Here is a 16,370-nt window from a genome sequence, read left to right on the forward strand (position 1 = left end):
GCATCTTCAAGCAAACCAGGTCTAAGTCTGTAGTTTAGCATGACAAATGGGTGCATAGGAATTACTGCAAATCTCTTTTGGAAATATGTGCAAAGCTCTGGATCATTTCTTTAAATTCTCTATGCTATGCCACTCCTTTAATGCTGTGAAGGTAATGAAGAGGCTTCTGCTGATTCCACCAAGAAATACAACTGAAGCTTGAAGTCTGAGAAGCCACAATAGTTGGCTCTTGAAAACAACTTGGGCAGTTATAGGCAAGATCATGAGTACTAGGTTGATTGCTGAATAAATTGAAAAAGCTGATGAAAACAAACTAGGAATATTAGAAATGTTTGAAAATATTTCCATGAAGTTTCATATAGATATTTTACTCTGTTGTTTATTTACTTTGCTTTGCTTTGCATGGGTTTGGGGTATCCATCGGTTTGCTTTCCTTTAAATATGTAGTAGTGTGAAATGTTTTGGAATTTAACCTCAGAAATCTAACTTTTAATTTGAGGTTTTGCACACTTGAGGCTGCCAGCTGAAGTATGGCAGTGATTATATCTTTTGCCTGAAGGAGAAGGAACCAGATAAGCCATCACATGTGCATCTGTATCATACTATAAACGTAGCCACAGCTTTTATCAAGATGCGTTTGGCCAGAAACACTCAATGACCTTTGTGTTCTGTATCTACCTGATATGGACTCAAGAGTATGTGGTATGGCAGAAACCACATTCAAGAGGCATTCACCTGGCAGGAGCTTCCCTGGTGGCAGAGAGACCCCCTAAGGTCCATGTGCCGATCTGTCTGTGCACTCCATCTCAGAGGCTACGTTTGAGTGGCCTTTGAAGAACCAGGCAGAGGTCAAAGTGTTTGGTGATCCTAATATGAAGCCCACTGAAGGGTAAATTTAAGCAGGATGTGTAGGGGCAGGTCGTGGTTGGGGAAAGACTCAAAGACCAACTGCAAAGACCCAGTTCAGGAAGGCGACTTCCAGAGCTGCAGGGACCATTTTTGGAAACAGCAGAGGCAGGGAACCAAAAGAATAAAAATGTGTTCTTTTCCCTTGGGATTACCCCCAGGGGTAAATCTCTTTAACTATTGTGATATATGTGTTTGTTTATTAAGAGTGTATATGGGGCGCTGTCCTCTTTTGCAGCTAGACCTCTCTTAGGGTTGTACCTTGGCACATTTGCCATCACGGGGACTATTACTCATTAGAATGGACCCTGCTGTGTGAAGTGCTGCATAAATCGAGGCAGATGGGCTCTGTCCCAAAGGTCTTAAGAGTTTGACTAGACAGGATCCCAAGCCACAGCAGAATTACTTAGGTTTATCATTTTACTCATAAAAACATGTTCAAATGCATTAACATTCTGTGATCTCAAGAATTATATTTTTATGATAACAAATTTGCAAATTAAGGGGTTTTATTTTTTCAGTAAATTGTTTTTAAAGGATAAACATTGTAAGTATGATTAGGGATCTGTTTAAATGTTTGTAAATTGTTTTCAAACTACCTATTCCTGCCTGGGAAATACAGTGAAGTAATATGAAATTGTACATGCCTCCTCTGCTATTTCTGTACTTTTTCTGAGTCCAGTCAAAGGCAGACACACAGTCTGTTCTAATATGATTTAAATGTTTCTGAGTCTTTTTGGTACCGTTGGTCACAGTGGTGCCATTGCAGGACCCTTTGCACTTCCTACTGATTTCAGGGGGAGTTGGATTGGCTCCCAGAGCTGGGTTCCCCAAGGGATTTAGGCATCTGATTGCTATTCTATGCACTTAGGTCTAATGTTTCTTTACTCCCAAGATCCTTGATAGACTCCATTCTGTTTCTCCTTAGCCTCAGAGGCATATATAAAGTGCAAGCCCAGTTTTCCACCAATGCCCCTATTTCTTGCAGCACACATATCCCCAGAAGCTGACACAACTCAACCACAGGGTCCCCCAGCTCGCATCTAAGCCCCGTAAAAATCCTGAACCCCATCTGGCTCAGCAAGGCCAGTTTATGAGAGGGCTCAGAGCACGATTACTGAACTGGGTCTCACAAGGATTGGTCTTACAGTTCCCTCATACTTAGTAGCCAAAGTATTTGTCAAGAACACATGAAAACCAAGCTCCAACTCTCTGTTCTGCCTGCTAGCACTACCTGGGCACTCGTCACCCATGTGCATGAGTACAATGAGCCAACAGGACATAGGAGCTTTGAGATCAGTCTTTCCTAGTACTTCCTGCTCTCTCTTTAGCTTTTTTTATGACAACTTCTTTTTAAACTTGCCAGACTTGGGCACCTAACTCCTTTCTTTTATTGTCCATGGTCCAACTCAGGATTCCCCAAGACAGCTTGCTGCTTTTGTGAATTAAACTTGTAACATGAACCAGTTGCACCAAGTGCAGTTCCTCCTGGTATTTGATTTTCACGGACAAAGCAGGTACCTGCAATACCCAGACATAGGCTGAAGCACAAGAAATCAGAAGGAAGCTGAAGGATCAGAGTGGAACAGTGAAAGCACACTGCACTAGATTGCGCTTTCTTTCCAGGTAACTTGGGAGTTGTACTACATTCCTGAAATAATTTTTTTCCAGGTTTTATTTTTGGACAGGCTTGAAAGAATGCAATTAGCTTAGGATTTAAAAGTTCATCTTCTGTGATACAACCACCTCTGCACCACCCTGCAAAACAGCAGCAGGGACTCCTAGCTGGCACAGACCCAGACATCCCAGCTGTCTGCTGAGCAGCTGTACAGGAAGCAGAGACAGGAGCTCAGGCCCCGTGCCCCAGATTGGTCTTTTGCTGTCTGAGCCTGAGAAGAGTATTCAGGAGCAGCAGAAAGCTACAGGACTTTTAGAACTTCTCTGTGAGCCAGCCCCTAGTGAGAGCAATGGTTGCACAGGCGTGAGCTGCTCAGACCTCCAGCACGAAGCCAGGAGATCCTGTGTTCACCTGGCCCGCATGCTAATACCTTGTAGATGAGAATTAAAATTTAAGTGAAAATTAATAATGGACAATGACCAAACTGAAGCGATGCCTTCTCTTTCCTGTGGAGCTTTCCCCCAGAACAGTTACAAGGAACAGTTTCTTGTGAAACCTGTAGTGTTTGACAAGTCACTACATTTACTTCTTGGGGTTTGTCTTTCCTCTGTGTGTCTCAGACAAAGTTTGGAGTCACACTGACATGTCATCCAATTCTCTTTGGTTTCTTCCCATCTGCAAACACACTTCTCATTTTGTGCAAAAAATTCAGATCACCTTTTATTTCTTTGCAATACAAAGGATGTCATTCAGATGATATAAACGTTCAGAGAAGTTTATATCTCAATTACCTCAGTCACAGATGGAAGTTTCTGAAGGACAAGGCTGTAGTTTGGCTGTCTCCCTGTGGAAGAAGCATTGCACAAGTAACTCCCATTACTGCTAGCAAGATGTACAAAGGTGCTTTAAGCAGTGGTTGGGGTTTTGCAGCAGTAGGCACAACTAAAAATGGAAAGAAGGTCTGTTATAAAGGATATTTGTGCCTCTTTGACATGTACTTGCTATTTGATAACCCAATTGCCAGCTCTAATTGCAGCAAAAATACCCGGTGGAAGACAAGAGAGGTGTGAGGATCACATTAAAGCTCTCAGTGACCACCCCATGCCATGCTTGGATTACCCGGAGATGCACTGCAATGCTACCTGCCGGTGTAGCACTGGTGTCCCAGCATGGCTTCAGCCCTGGCCCTTGATCTCTTCTCCTCCCCAGCTTTCTGTGGGTGAAAATTTGGGTACACTACAACCATTTACCTGTATTTCAGTCACATCTTGACTTGCTGCTAAAAGGAGGACTTGGGCAGCAGTGGAGGCCATATAGCCAGGTGTGTGGGCTTGGTATAAACGTGATCGCCTGTGTGGGATGAATTTACAATTATATGGAAATTAGCTGTATCAATGAGACCATTCTCACTTTTTTGTGTTTTTCTAACCTTTAACTTGAAAAATATTCAGTGACTAATTATTACAATGCATGTTCAGAGCTAATCTAAACAAAAACATATTTTGCTGATTGCTAGTACATCTATGGATATGGCTTCTGCTCTAATTGGATTACTAATGTGCCTTTCCAAACCAACACATATTTTCAACGTTATATTTAAATAATACAATAAATGTTATGTAACATAATAAACTCAATTAGGACATATTAATACTTGACTCACACAAAATAACTAATGAAGTGTGCATTGCACATTGTACAACCAGGGTGCAATTTCTTTTTTGTGAAGACTTCCATGTTTGAGCTCGTATTCTGCTTTTATGAATACTCATGCTAGGAAAACAGAAGCATTATCATAGAATCATAGAATAGTTTGAGTTGGAAAGGACCTTTAAAGGTCATCTAATTACACTGTCTGTAGAAAATGCATGAAGGTATGGCCAGTTCCACTGATACTTGGCTTGTAGATATGCATATTAACGTATGCACAGTAAGCGTTTCATTATGCATTATAAATATGTTGTGTAGCAATGGCACAGAGGAAGGACTACTTCAATTTACATGGCCACAGTCCGAATGCAGCTACCAATAAAGATGCATGCCTTTTTTCTTACTCTTTTTGTTTATTAAATGGATGACATCCACCCTTTAATTAGAATATACCTTTAAACCAGGAAAAAAAAGAACGATGCAATTGCCCAAAATACTGCATAGCCAAAAAGAGGTCTAGGATCAAATCTAAACTTTCAACTCTCAAGAGCTGAAATGGTGTAGTTTTGCTTTGAAGTGGGGCTGCAAAACCACAGCCTTCCTATCTGTTGTGTTTAGTCCTTCCTGGGGAAAGGAAAGAGACAGTAAATATGGATACAGTTTATAGCAGAGTACCTGGTAGTCTGGCAATTTAGCACGAGAAAAAAATATAAGCTTTCCTCAAGGTACAGCAAACGTACTGTTACCAAGGAAGGAAAATTGTGGGGAAAGTGAGAGGCTCAGAAATATTTTCCAACAAATCCAGCAGAAAACCAAAGACTTGCTTTGCTCTCCATACGCACATGCGTTATGCCCTGTCACAAAATGGTGACACGCTGTCACAGCCCCAAGTAGCTCTCGTTGCATCACAGGCTCCGCTACCCGGTCTGGAACACGGAGAGAAGTGTTTTGTGAGGTACGGAGGGAGGAGAGAGGGACCACACGCTTACACACACCATCTGCACTTCATTCAGGAAGCGAACACTGTCAAGGGCTGATTTTGGGAAGACAGATCACCCAGCCTACTGCTGGAAAAGCACCATGCTGATCCCTTATGGTGATGGGTATATTGTAGGTGCAGATTCCCATGCCTCCAGTCCCCCCAGTTTCGTTGTAAACACTCAGTATCTGAATGCACAACATCTGAAAAATGTTTTGGGTTGGGGGCTTTTTTTGTGTGTGTGTGTGGAGACATTGTTTATTTACAAAACTGAAAAATGCTATCCCTTCACATACACAGACACACACATTTTTAGCTCACTAGAATACTACCTTGTATATTAGTTCTACATATATATATTAGTTAATATTAGCAAAAATATTAGTTCCAAATTTCAAGCCAACTTAAAAAGACCTCAATGGTAATATAACTGCTCAAAGGTATTCCTGTTCAATTTTTATTTCTTATTAAAGGGGTACAGCTTGGTAGATACCTTTAATGGAGTTGGCATTATTATCTCCTATTACAAGCATCAAGAATTTTACTTCTGCAGTTGATTCCACTGAATTTGGTATTTGCTTACTTCTGTATTTCACCAAGTGTGAATTACAAAAGGAATGACCAGTTCTGTGCTGGCTTCTAGTTGGTATCGCTTTCCCATTTGCATTGATTGCAAACAGTTGAAATATTAACACCAGCAAATTAACCAGCAAATGTTCCCAGACATAACAAAATTAGGCACTTTTCTGAATATTTTTTTTAATTGTTTTGTAAAATCTAAATTATGAGTATAAATTACTTGTCATGGTTGGAATTAGCAGACTGAATATTTTTCCTGCCAACAGAAATCGTCAACATGAACTTAGTGAAAGATGGTAAAGATACAGTTTTATGTAACAAGTCCTTCCTATTTTATTTGCCCATTTTATCTCATTTGTTTAAACATTTTAAAAGAAAGTCAGAAGGATGTAAATCTCATTTGGAAAATGCCCTACCCTGTACATTCACTCCTATGAATAGAGCTTCTAAAGGAATTAAAACTGAGACTACTAAATTGCCGTAAACACAGTTATATGTACAAATATTTAAAACATGAATATTTTTACCTGTTTGGCAATTGCAAACTAAGAGCATGGTAATGTGATTGTAATTCAGGCAAAGAAACAGAAATAATAGAGTTCCACTCGCTACTGACCACTTTTATCAAAAAGACCACCAGCACACAGCTACAGCATCAAGGATAATTTACTGGCTCTTGATGCACAGAGATGTTATTTCGTAGGTTGGTTCCGTTGCTGGGAGTTTACGCCGGGGTTGTTCAAGCAGCTTGGCTGGGTGACGACAGGCAATCCCCTTCACTGTGCCTCAGGACACAGTTTGCCATCACTTCAGCCTGCTGCAGCTCCTAAGGACGGTCCTTGTCTTTAGGCGTCGTACACACCTGTCCCTGCCCTTGAATCGGGGCTGGCAACTGCGCTATTTGAATTCTCAAGATACAAAAATACAGAGAAAGGCAAAAGAAAAAAGAAAAAAAAAAAAAGAGAGTGACATTATATTGAGCCACTCTTGAGAAGCACCGTGAAGCACTGTAGCCCGTGCTAGACTATTTCTGGCCACCTTTGAACCCCAGTTTGTTCCTGAAACTGGAGCGTTTGGGACCCAGGCGCAGTTATCAATTCATTTTACGTTCAGCCTCTGCACTGGCAAAGCAGCGATGCTGTGATCCTAGTTTCCTCATAAAACAGATAGATTTGTTTAGGCTTTCTGTATGATGACAGCATATATAAATATTACAAGATGAATCAATTACCAAGTCTGGTTATATTTGCTAAGAGATCTTTAGCAGCAAAAAAGGGGAAAATTGTCTTACCATCCTACAAGTACATTGAGGCAACAAAAGTGATGTTCTGAACAGAAAGTAAGGTGCTAAAATATACAATTGGATCCCAAAGCTCAGGCATGCGGCAAAAAATTACCATAGCGTTCATTTCTAATGCTCAATGCACCTGCATCTCAAGGGAAAGCCTCGGTTTCTGACAGCACTGGGGTAGTCAAAGCTTATATTTTCTTCATCTGTATGAAAGCAAAATGTATTTGAGGACATGCCTTGGTCTGAATAGCACTCGGGGATGGAGTTGCCTCCATCCCCAAATTTAAGCATGCCTGTGGTCCAGAGACCATGAATATTGGTCCAGTCCCCAGCAGCAAATGGACCTGCCTCAGGGTGTCTGTGGTTTTTGGAGAGGAGCTGAATGTCATGGCAACCTGCAGCTGCCTCCTCTGGCCAAGCCTCCCCTGGCGTGGGATCCATCCCACCGCCAGCCCCTGGTCTGCAGCCAGCGAATGTAGTGCCAGGAAAGCGGTGCGAATCATCAGCAATGCGGTCATATCCCTGCCTTCTTAATGGGCTAAAAACATCAGAAAATATAGAGAGCATTTTCTATTTTAATGATCAAAATGGTGTTGCCCATTATTCACAGCCTACACACAAGATGTCATGATTTTCAATTTTCCTGCACTGATCATTCAATCCATTTGACAACTGACCTTCAAGTGGTCACAGTTTTTCAAACAAAAAGAGAAAAAAAAAACCCAAAAAACAAACCCGCCCAATATCAGCATATCAGAAAAGCAAAATAATCCTAAATGAGACAGTAATGAGCTCGCATGCAAAAGCTGTGAGCAGAGCTGCCTCTGTCCGTAGCAGCCAGCTGCTTCCCCGGCAGCAGGAGAAGTTTGGGTTCAGGAGAGCATCAGCTGGATGTTTGGGGTGCTGGACATTGCACTGTGAACAGCTGCAGCACAAAAAATGGCACTTTCTGAACAAGTTTCTGCAGCTGTTTCTGCACTGTAAGGGAAATTTCTCATCATCGGTACTGAAATCAGAGGATGGCAGCAAGTCTTACACAAGATTTTTTCTGCCACCAGTGAATATGGGTATTAGCCAGGGACTATTGTAACACCCGAGAAGAATTTCAGCTGAGCTTTGGTCAGAAAAAATGACATTTCTCTGGCCAGAAACAGTCGTGGTGGGTCCTGGTGCCTGGCATCACTCAACATGCTCCCAAAGAGTTGAATGGTACAGAAATTACCTAAATAAGCTGAAAGAGCCAGTAGGTTCTAGGAAGCAAATGCTGCTCTTGCCTGAATCTGGAGTAACTTAGCTGAATTGCAGGTAGTAAATAGCCTAATTAGGTAGACATGATGACTTTTAAATGCCTGCTAGAAGTCAAAAGGAGCTGCATGTATTTTCCCAGCACAATTTGAGTTGTGTTTACTGAGTCAAGAGGTGAAACGAAGCAGCATACATTCCTGTAAATCATTGATTAGAAAGCATAGATTTTTCCTTTCAGATGTTGCTTCCTAGAAAAACATTAAACTGAAACAATTTTCAAGATTGAATCTATTTAAACAAGTGTCATTTTTTTAGAATGCTTTAATTCTGGGTTGACAGGAACTATGCCTCCAACACATACCATAATCGTGAATGCTTTTAATGAAACGGTCCCATTTTTGATGTCAGCTCAGGATTTTTCCACTGTAAGATCTTTGAATGAAGAGGACTAAAAGCCATATACTAAGCCAATTAAATACAGATCACATTTCTACTGGTACGTTATATACAGTTTGCAAACAAAAATGGGTATTTTGGGCTTGGCACCCCTTCTTTCACCGAGGCATGGTTATGGACTTAGGAGGCAGAGATGGCTGATGTGCAGCTGCATTGCAAAGCAGTGCAGAGGCGTTGGAGGACGATGTGTAGAGCTGGTAGTTAATAAGACCATGGAAGAACCCACTGACAGTGTTCGGGGAATGTTCCTGTGTGTTTTTAATGCTGTGATACACAACCGAGTATGAATTCTGTACATCTGGGAGGATGTCAAATTCCAGGTGACGTTTGGATTGTTGCAATTAAGCTATTACAAAGACTTTTGAAATAAACAGGAGAAAAAAATGTTGCCTGGGATGTGTATGTAAGTACTCTTCTTTTCTGAGCGTGGGGAGCAGGAGGTGAGGCAGAAGTTCCTCCCAGCCAAGAGATCCTCTCTGAAATGTGTGGCTTGGGGACCACAGAGCCATAAGGGGAGACCCCACAGCCCCCCAGGTGCTGACTAAACCCTGTATGGTTGGGCAGAGCTGGGGAGGATAGTAACTAGCATGACATACTTCTAATGTATGTGATGGTTGTCTATTAAAGATTGCAGCTGACCAATCCTTTGCTTTACAGTAAAATAGAGAACAGATGTAAACTGTTTGCTCTGTAAACAGTTATAAGGAACTCCCTATATATCCCCTCCCCCCAGCTTCCGTTCAAATCAATAGGATCCATCTGTCCAAGGTATTAAGATAAATCCTGGAAATTTTGGTATTGACTAGAAAGGCGCTTAAAAAATCAATCACAGCGCAAACAGAGAAATGTCACTGCACCAAATGTGGAGGCTTGCTAATCTTGCTAGATAACATGGACCCAAAGTGCAAACCTTTCTGGTTTCTAAACCAAACCCCATATTGCTGTCCCCATCTCCTTAGCTAATTAAATAAGCCCCAGCGAGAGCTGGTGCTGGGTGCACGCTCTGGATGGCACCTGCTGCTGCAGACACACAACCTGCGAGGGCTGGTTTGACAGCCCCTGCTTGCCAAAATGCACACAAATTATTTTCCGGACAGATAGGGTAAAGGCTGAAGAGTTGCAGCCACCAAAAGTTACGTTGGGCTAGGCAGCGAAGGGGAGAGGGAAGCTGTTGGCTGTTCAGCACTGATTCCACTGATGCCAGGTGTCCTCAAAGATGGAGTAATGTTGGGAGTACCAACTCCCCTGGGATTTATTCAGGGTGTCCCATGCTTCAAAGAAGCTAAGGTTTTCAGAATATTTCAGTTTCTCCAGAATTCCAACCATAAATTTCTCCATCACAGAGTACAGGGGGGAAATGCTACTAATCTGATAGATATTCATATTTACAGAAAATACCTTTTTTTAAAAATAACAATTACACTTTCTACACCACTCCATTTTGATGTTACTATTCTGATACCTGCCTGATTTGCAAATATGCCCTTCCTGGGGAACCACCAACTACCTCAGCTCATTTCCTAACAGGAAAAAAAAGGTACTGAGCTCTGCTCTCCAAGAAGGCAGCAAAACAAATGAGAAGAAGAAAAAACTCACCCGGATGGGCAGCACTGGCAGCTCCCATAACTGCTCCCGAGGTCTTTCCAGTGGCTCATCCTGGCATAGGCAAAAGGCCACTGTGAAAGCATCCGTCCTTGGTGCATCCGTCCTTGGTGCATATCACGAGGCAGGAGAAGACAACCGGCTTGCTGGGAGCCGACTTCCCTTGTTTCTGCTGCTGGAAATCCACGCTGCCCATCTGGTAAGCCTGGGCGGGCTTGCTCAGACCCTCAGAGACCCCTCTAGGAGCGGACACGGAGCTGCTGGTACCTAGCCAGGGCATGCATCTGCCTCCAGCCCCCCAAAACCCCTTCCAGAGGCAGGAGTGTAAAAACAGCACTTAATCCAACTTATTGCAGCAGGATCCAGCCCTCGCATAAGGGCTGCATTTATATTTGTATTTATGTTTACATTTATATTTATATTATTTACAGTTACATTGTGTTAGACTACAAGTTGTTTACATTACAGGGATGATGGGGCTGCCTCAAGATCCCAAATGTCTCACCAGAATCCTATCATACACTTGTACAGGTACCAGCTCGGTGTTCAGGTTTTCCACCAGCGTGTCACCGCTGTATCGCGCTGGCTTCCCTCCTTTCCAGCATCCCCCACAAATGGGTACACATGCATTTTGGACACCCCATCCTGCTCCAAGCTCACTGAGACACAGCAGAAGACATGGCCTTAATTTTGAGAGAAGCGAGAATGCTGGATAAAACACTGCATGAGGGCTGATAACATACGTAATGAGGCAATTGCAGATGATTCATTAGACCTTGTGCAGTGTGATTTGGGGTTTAATGACGTATTACGTTTTTCAGTGGTTCCAGGCACCGAGCTGCAAACTTCATTGGATTAAGAATGCTGTTGCATTTTCCAGGGTCTGAATTTCCTTCTCCATCCATCTCCAGTGGGCATCAGATCACACACCAAGAAACACGCCGTCACCTCTCTCGCAAGTCTATACCCTATCCGGAAAGCGCATTTTGTGCACCTATTACATTTATATAGGAAGATTACATAAAGGTTAAAATCCGGCTCACCCTAGTCATGTAACTAGTTATTTTGGTAGAAATGAGGCTATTTAAATGAGTGAACCAAAAAAGGTTTCACCTGAAATACCCTTGAAATGTGCTGTATATGTCATTAAAGCCCTCACCACGCTCCCTGTGTGTCTCTCTGTTTTTATCCAGTTTAATTGGTCTCTTACCCCATTTATTCCTCTGCCTGCTTCCAGGTCTCCCATTTCCTTCCCATTGCTTTATTCTCCCAAACTAATTCAAAAGCAGTGTGTGAACTTGTGACCTGCTGAAATCAGTGACAAAACCTCTATGGCTGATCTGATCACCACACCAGCTCTAAAAATAAATCATGCCCTCGCATTGGCACTAAACCTGTCTGTTCCCCTTCCGCTCCCCAAGCAATTCCTTCAAAGGATGAAATGCTGTCACTGGGGGTAATTAAAAACAGTTTGTATCCTGTTAGGATTACAGGTTTAAAAATCTGAGTGCCAGGGAAACAAGGCATTTACAGTTTTCGTAGGAAACGAACTCCCACAAGAAACATATAACTTAATTTTGCTGTCAGATGTTCCCACAGACTCCTCTTGAAAGTCAGCTGAAGCTGTACATATGTGCCTGAAATCAGTTTAAAAAAAAAAAAGTTAGATTTATATTTAGATTGTCACCCTGCAGTCATTCAAAACAGTTCATGTGGGAAGTTTTTAAGGCTGTGATGAAACCTTTTATTTTGGAATTTATTGAACGTTTGAGTGTCTGTAATCACAGCTATACACTGCATTGACTTGGAGGCTGCTGGTCCTCCTGCAACCCATGAGATCTTGCACAGACATAAGGTCCCTTACCAGGAGAGCCATCGTCTGCTGTGTCCCCAGATGGCCAGTGAGTGTGTGAGAGAGACCCTATAAAAAGGATGTTAGGTGCCATCAAAATTGAGAAGAGTTGGCCACAAGTCTCACCTCCCCAGAGTTACAAACTGCTTTCCTTCATAGTGTTATTCTGTTTTAATTGTAAACTAAGCGAGCAGAACCTGAAGCAACACATTTGTGTGCCCCAGAAGAGATGTGCTTGCAGGGAAATCTTACTTCCTATGCAATCTTCCATGTGAAAACTTCTGATTGCTTCTAACACAACGCATCATGTTGACACCACGAGATGGCTTCCTGAGCGATTCAGCCCTGGAGCAATGGCAGGTGACTGGGGATACTTTCTCTGTGGACATATTTGCAGAAATAGGAGAGGCAGCCCCCTTCCCTCACCCTGATAGCTGCAGGTACTGCAGGTGGACGTGTGTTGTGTGGAGTTTTACGTCCATGTGTCCATCACCACCTAAAAGTCAATCAGCTGGCGAAATACCACATGTACAACTCTCTTGGCCAAGGAAATTATTCTAACATTCTTATGCTCCTGGTAAACTAGAGAAAGGAATAACAAAATACCTGGTGGAGTGGATGTAATGCATCTGTAACTGATGTGCTTGGGTTTGGTTTGGTAAGAGTAGCCATCTAATTGCATCTCTTTGCTTTCAGTATGGTTTGATCTCCTACCACATATTACACTGAGGGCAGGCATCTGTGCTAGAGGCAGTTGGATACTAATAGACCGGTAAAAAAGCGTGCCAGTCCCTCCGGCACACAAGTTTTGTGCTGTTCCTCAGATCTTCTCTCTGTTACCAGAGATAATCCCTCCATCCTTTCTGAGCTGCAGACCGGTGGCCACCCCCACCTCTTCCTTTGGAAACTGTGGGAGACAAGTGACTCCAAGTCTCTGCTCTTTCAGTAGGAAATACATGGGAATTTGATAGTGTCTTTCAAATGAGGGATTTTCACCAACCTGTGGTGTCCAGGAAAGGAAAACTGTTTAGCCTAACACGCTACAGCAGCTAATGATATGACAAAATAAGTGATGAAATTAGTGGAGCGAGCAAACCCAGGTGGACTCCTCCTGGGGTAATGTGAAGGGGTCACTTTGCTCTGTCCCTGTGCTTTGGGCTCTCCCCAGCTCACTCCCACCCTGGTCAGGCAGGCTCTGAAGTCTTCTCCTGCACCTCTGGCCAGAGACATGTCTGTGCCGGGAGCTGCAACAGTTCGTGTCTCATTACATCAACTGGATTGGCAATGCAAAATCAAACCAATTCATCTGAATTATAGAGGGAGAGAAACACTCACTCCTGAAATCTCTGCAAGTCAGGTAAAACCCATCAGCAATTAGAAAGAAACAAGCCAATATTGGACGAGATCGTTCATACCCATACAATGATGCTGAATCTTTCCTCTTGGCTTTTCATGACTGCAAGTAAAATCTTGATTTGTACCAATATTTATCTTTCATCTTCCAAAATGTAGGTATAATTAAGCAACCTCTCATGAGCATCAGCTGTGCTATTACAGAAGAAATTAAATATTCCTATGTAGATCTAATATATCATGGTAAATGTTAGCATATCCTTGAGATCTGCGAGATCATTTAAGCAAAAATTGCCTCATATTAAAAATGGGTTATAGGCAGCTACAGGCTGTATCCACAGCCCTTTAGAGAAAACAACGAACCATCAAGAATAATTTTTTAGTGTCTGTTTCCATCTGAAGTGCAATCACCTTCTTTCTAACTCCTCAGAGCATTATCAATAATGAGGAGCCCATGGATGAATTACATACTCCATCTTTGCTCCCTTCTGCCAGTCGTACTTTTGCTGCCTGGGATTTCCAAGCGTCTCATGACTAGCTGTAAACTCATCCTCAAGCCTCTGAATGAGAAGCTTTTGGTTCCTCATGTCATATATGTTATATGCAGAAACTCAGACAATGGAGATTCAAGGACTTGTCCATCATAACACGGGAGATCTGTGCAAGAATTAGGAGTTAATAGTGGATCCTTGAGCCCCAGACCAGTATCTTAGGGAGCCCATTTTTCTACGTGGTTTCTCCTTAAGATGAAGACGATGAGAGTCCCAACCCTACAAATCTTGAACACCTTGGCTCCAACAGAAACGGGGAGTATTCAGCATTTTCCAAATTTTTCACCAAACCAGCTGCCTCATGCGCACAAAGCTGGTAAAAGCAGACATCAGGCCACAGCACTGAAAGCTTGAGAGTGTTATTAAAGGCAAACGAAAGAGCTGAAAGCAGATGTTGCCATGTATAAAGCCGATGGGGACGAATCCTATCATCACGCAGGTATCAGAATTAGGAAGCAGGAGTCAGAAAGCAGCTCAGCTCAGCAGGATTTTAACAAAACATCCGTTTATCAAAGTAGTTTTAAAAAAGCATAGCCCTAGGCTTTGAAACTGCCAGTGAAAAGACAGCTGCATCTCTCAGCAATTTTAAAAGCTATCCTAAGAATTACTTTATTTTTGCTTTGTACCTAAGCACTGAAAAGTCGATGAGCTAACTTTTTAGAAGTTTTTTTATGGTATCATCTCCCAGCTTGAATGCGTTTTGATCTGCCCTGCTTTGCTGTAAAAATATTACTTCAAAAGCGCATGAGACAACAACTGTGAAGGATTGTTCGCTCTTTTTTTGGCTGGTTTCACCTACAAAAGAGCACAGACGAGAGAGAAATCTGGGGCCACAGACAGCCACTGCTGGAAGTCCCCAGAAATATCATAACCACTTTCCTGCTAAAGCACGTCAGCTTATTTTCCAAAGCAAGTGGAAAAATCACCAGTGCAAGATTCTGCCTGATGTCATGGGTGCTTTTTGCTTGCTTTTCTGCAGAGACGCTGAAGACCGGTGCAGCCAGCAAATACTGTCAGAGAGGGCTCGTACGCACTCTGTGCACCTCCACAGCAGACAACAGGGCTTAACACAGGCAGAGGTAACAGCTAATGCAGCTGTGGGAGCTGATAACACACGCTCACCATGCATTGCTGTGCACAGGGGTCAGATGCCTAAAGCACCCACGGGCATCACACGCACACATGCCAGTGCAGCTCCTGCTATTTAGACCCCCTTAAGAAAAATCTGGGGAGACCTGGGTGCCTCTGGGAAGATTTGGGCTGGATCTGGGTGGTCTCCGGGGTCCCCCTCAGCAGCCCCTTCTCCCAGGGCTGGTCTCACGCAGGCTCAACAAAGAGGGACAGAAGCGCCGCAGGGGTGTTTTAGCCTTCTCTCCCCTTCCTGCCCCTCACTTTGATCAGACTTGCAGGCCACCTTGAGACCCCAACCCTGAGCAGAGGAGCAGGGGCCACCACGATGCCCAGGTCTCCCTTGCAAGCTGGTTCCTGAGCACCTGCATCACCTGCAGCACCGCAGGGCCCTGAGCACGGCTCTCGGGGCTGAGAAGTCCAAGCGCTTTGCAGGCCAGCCGCAGTGCTGCTCAGCACCATCGCCAGCGCTGGGGCAGCATCCAGAGCACTGCCGGCATCCATCCCATTTGCAAGCAGAAGATGGTTGGGCAGTGGTGCCCAAAGAAGTGCTCCTGGATGCCCTTCAAGCAAATAAATACGTAACAACTCCAGCAGGAGAGACTCGGGAGCCATTTTTTTAAGAACATAATTTGATTAAAGGGTTTTAAAGAAATTGTCTTTGCCCAACAAGAGGCGAAGAAGGCTGGTGCGTTGGCAGGACCCTGGTGTTCAGGGTGACACTGCTGCTCACAGCAGCTCTTTGCCCGTCAGCCCTTCAGCTCAGCAGCAGGCACTGTCCCCCACATCTCCCACTGTTGATGAAAATCTGGTGCCGTGACATGGAGTGTCTCCAGGACCTGCCAGGAGGGAAACAGCCTCCACAAAGCAAGTCATTCCAAGCCACTGCTGGTACCCATGGATGCCCAGGGCCGAGGGGAAGGTTGGCCCAGGGCTGGAGCTGATTTTGATACACCCAAGGCAGCACTGGTAGCACCTCACGTAGTCAGGAGAGGATGCATCCACTGCATCATTCAGCATTGTCAATAATCTTTGCTCTAAAATCTTTTAAAATTCCAGAAACTGCAGCTGGACATTATTAGCACCAGCCCTATAACCTCCAGTATCTTTCTAGTACCCCATTAATGTTTAATACGCTATGTCCGCAGCTCTGGGAGATA

Source organism: Pelecanus crispus, chromosome 3 (genome assembly GCF_030463565.1).
Source record: "Pelecanus crispus isolate bPelCri1 chromosome 3, bPelCri1.pri, whole genome shotgun sequence".
NCBI classification, from domain to species: Eukaryota; Metazoa; Chordata; class Aves; order Pelecaniformes; family Pelecanidae; genus Pelecanus; species Pelecanus crispus.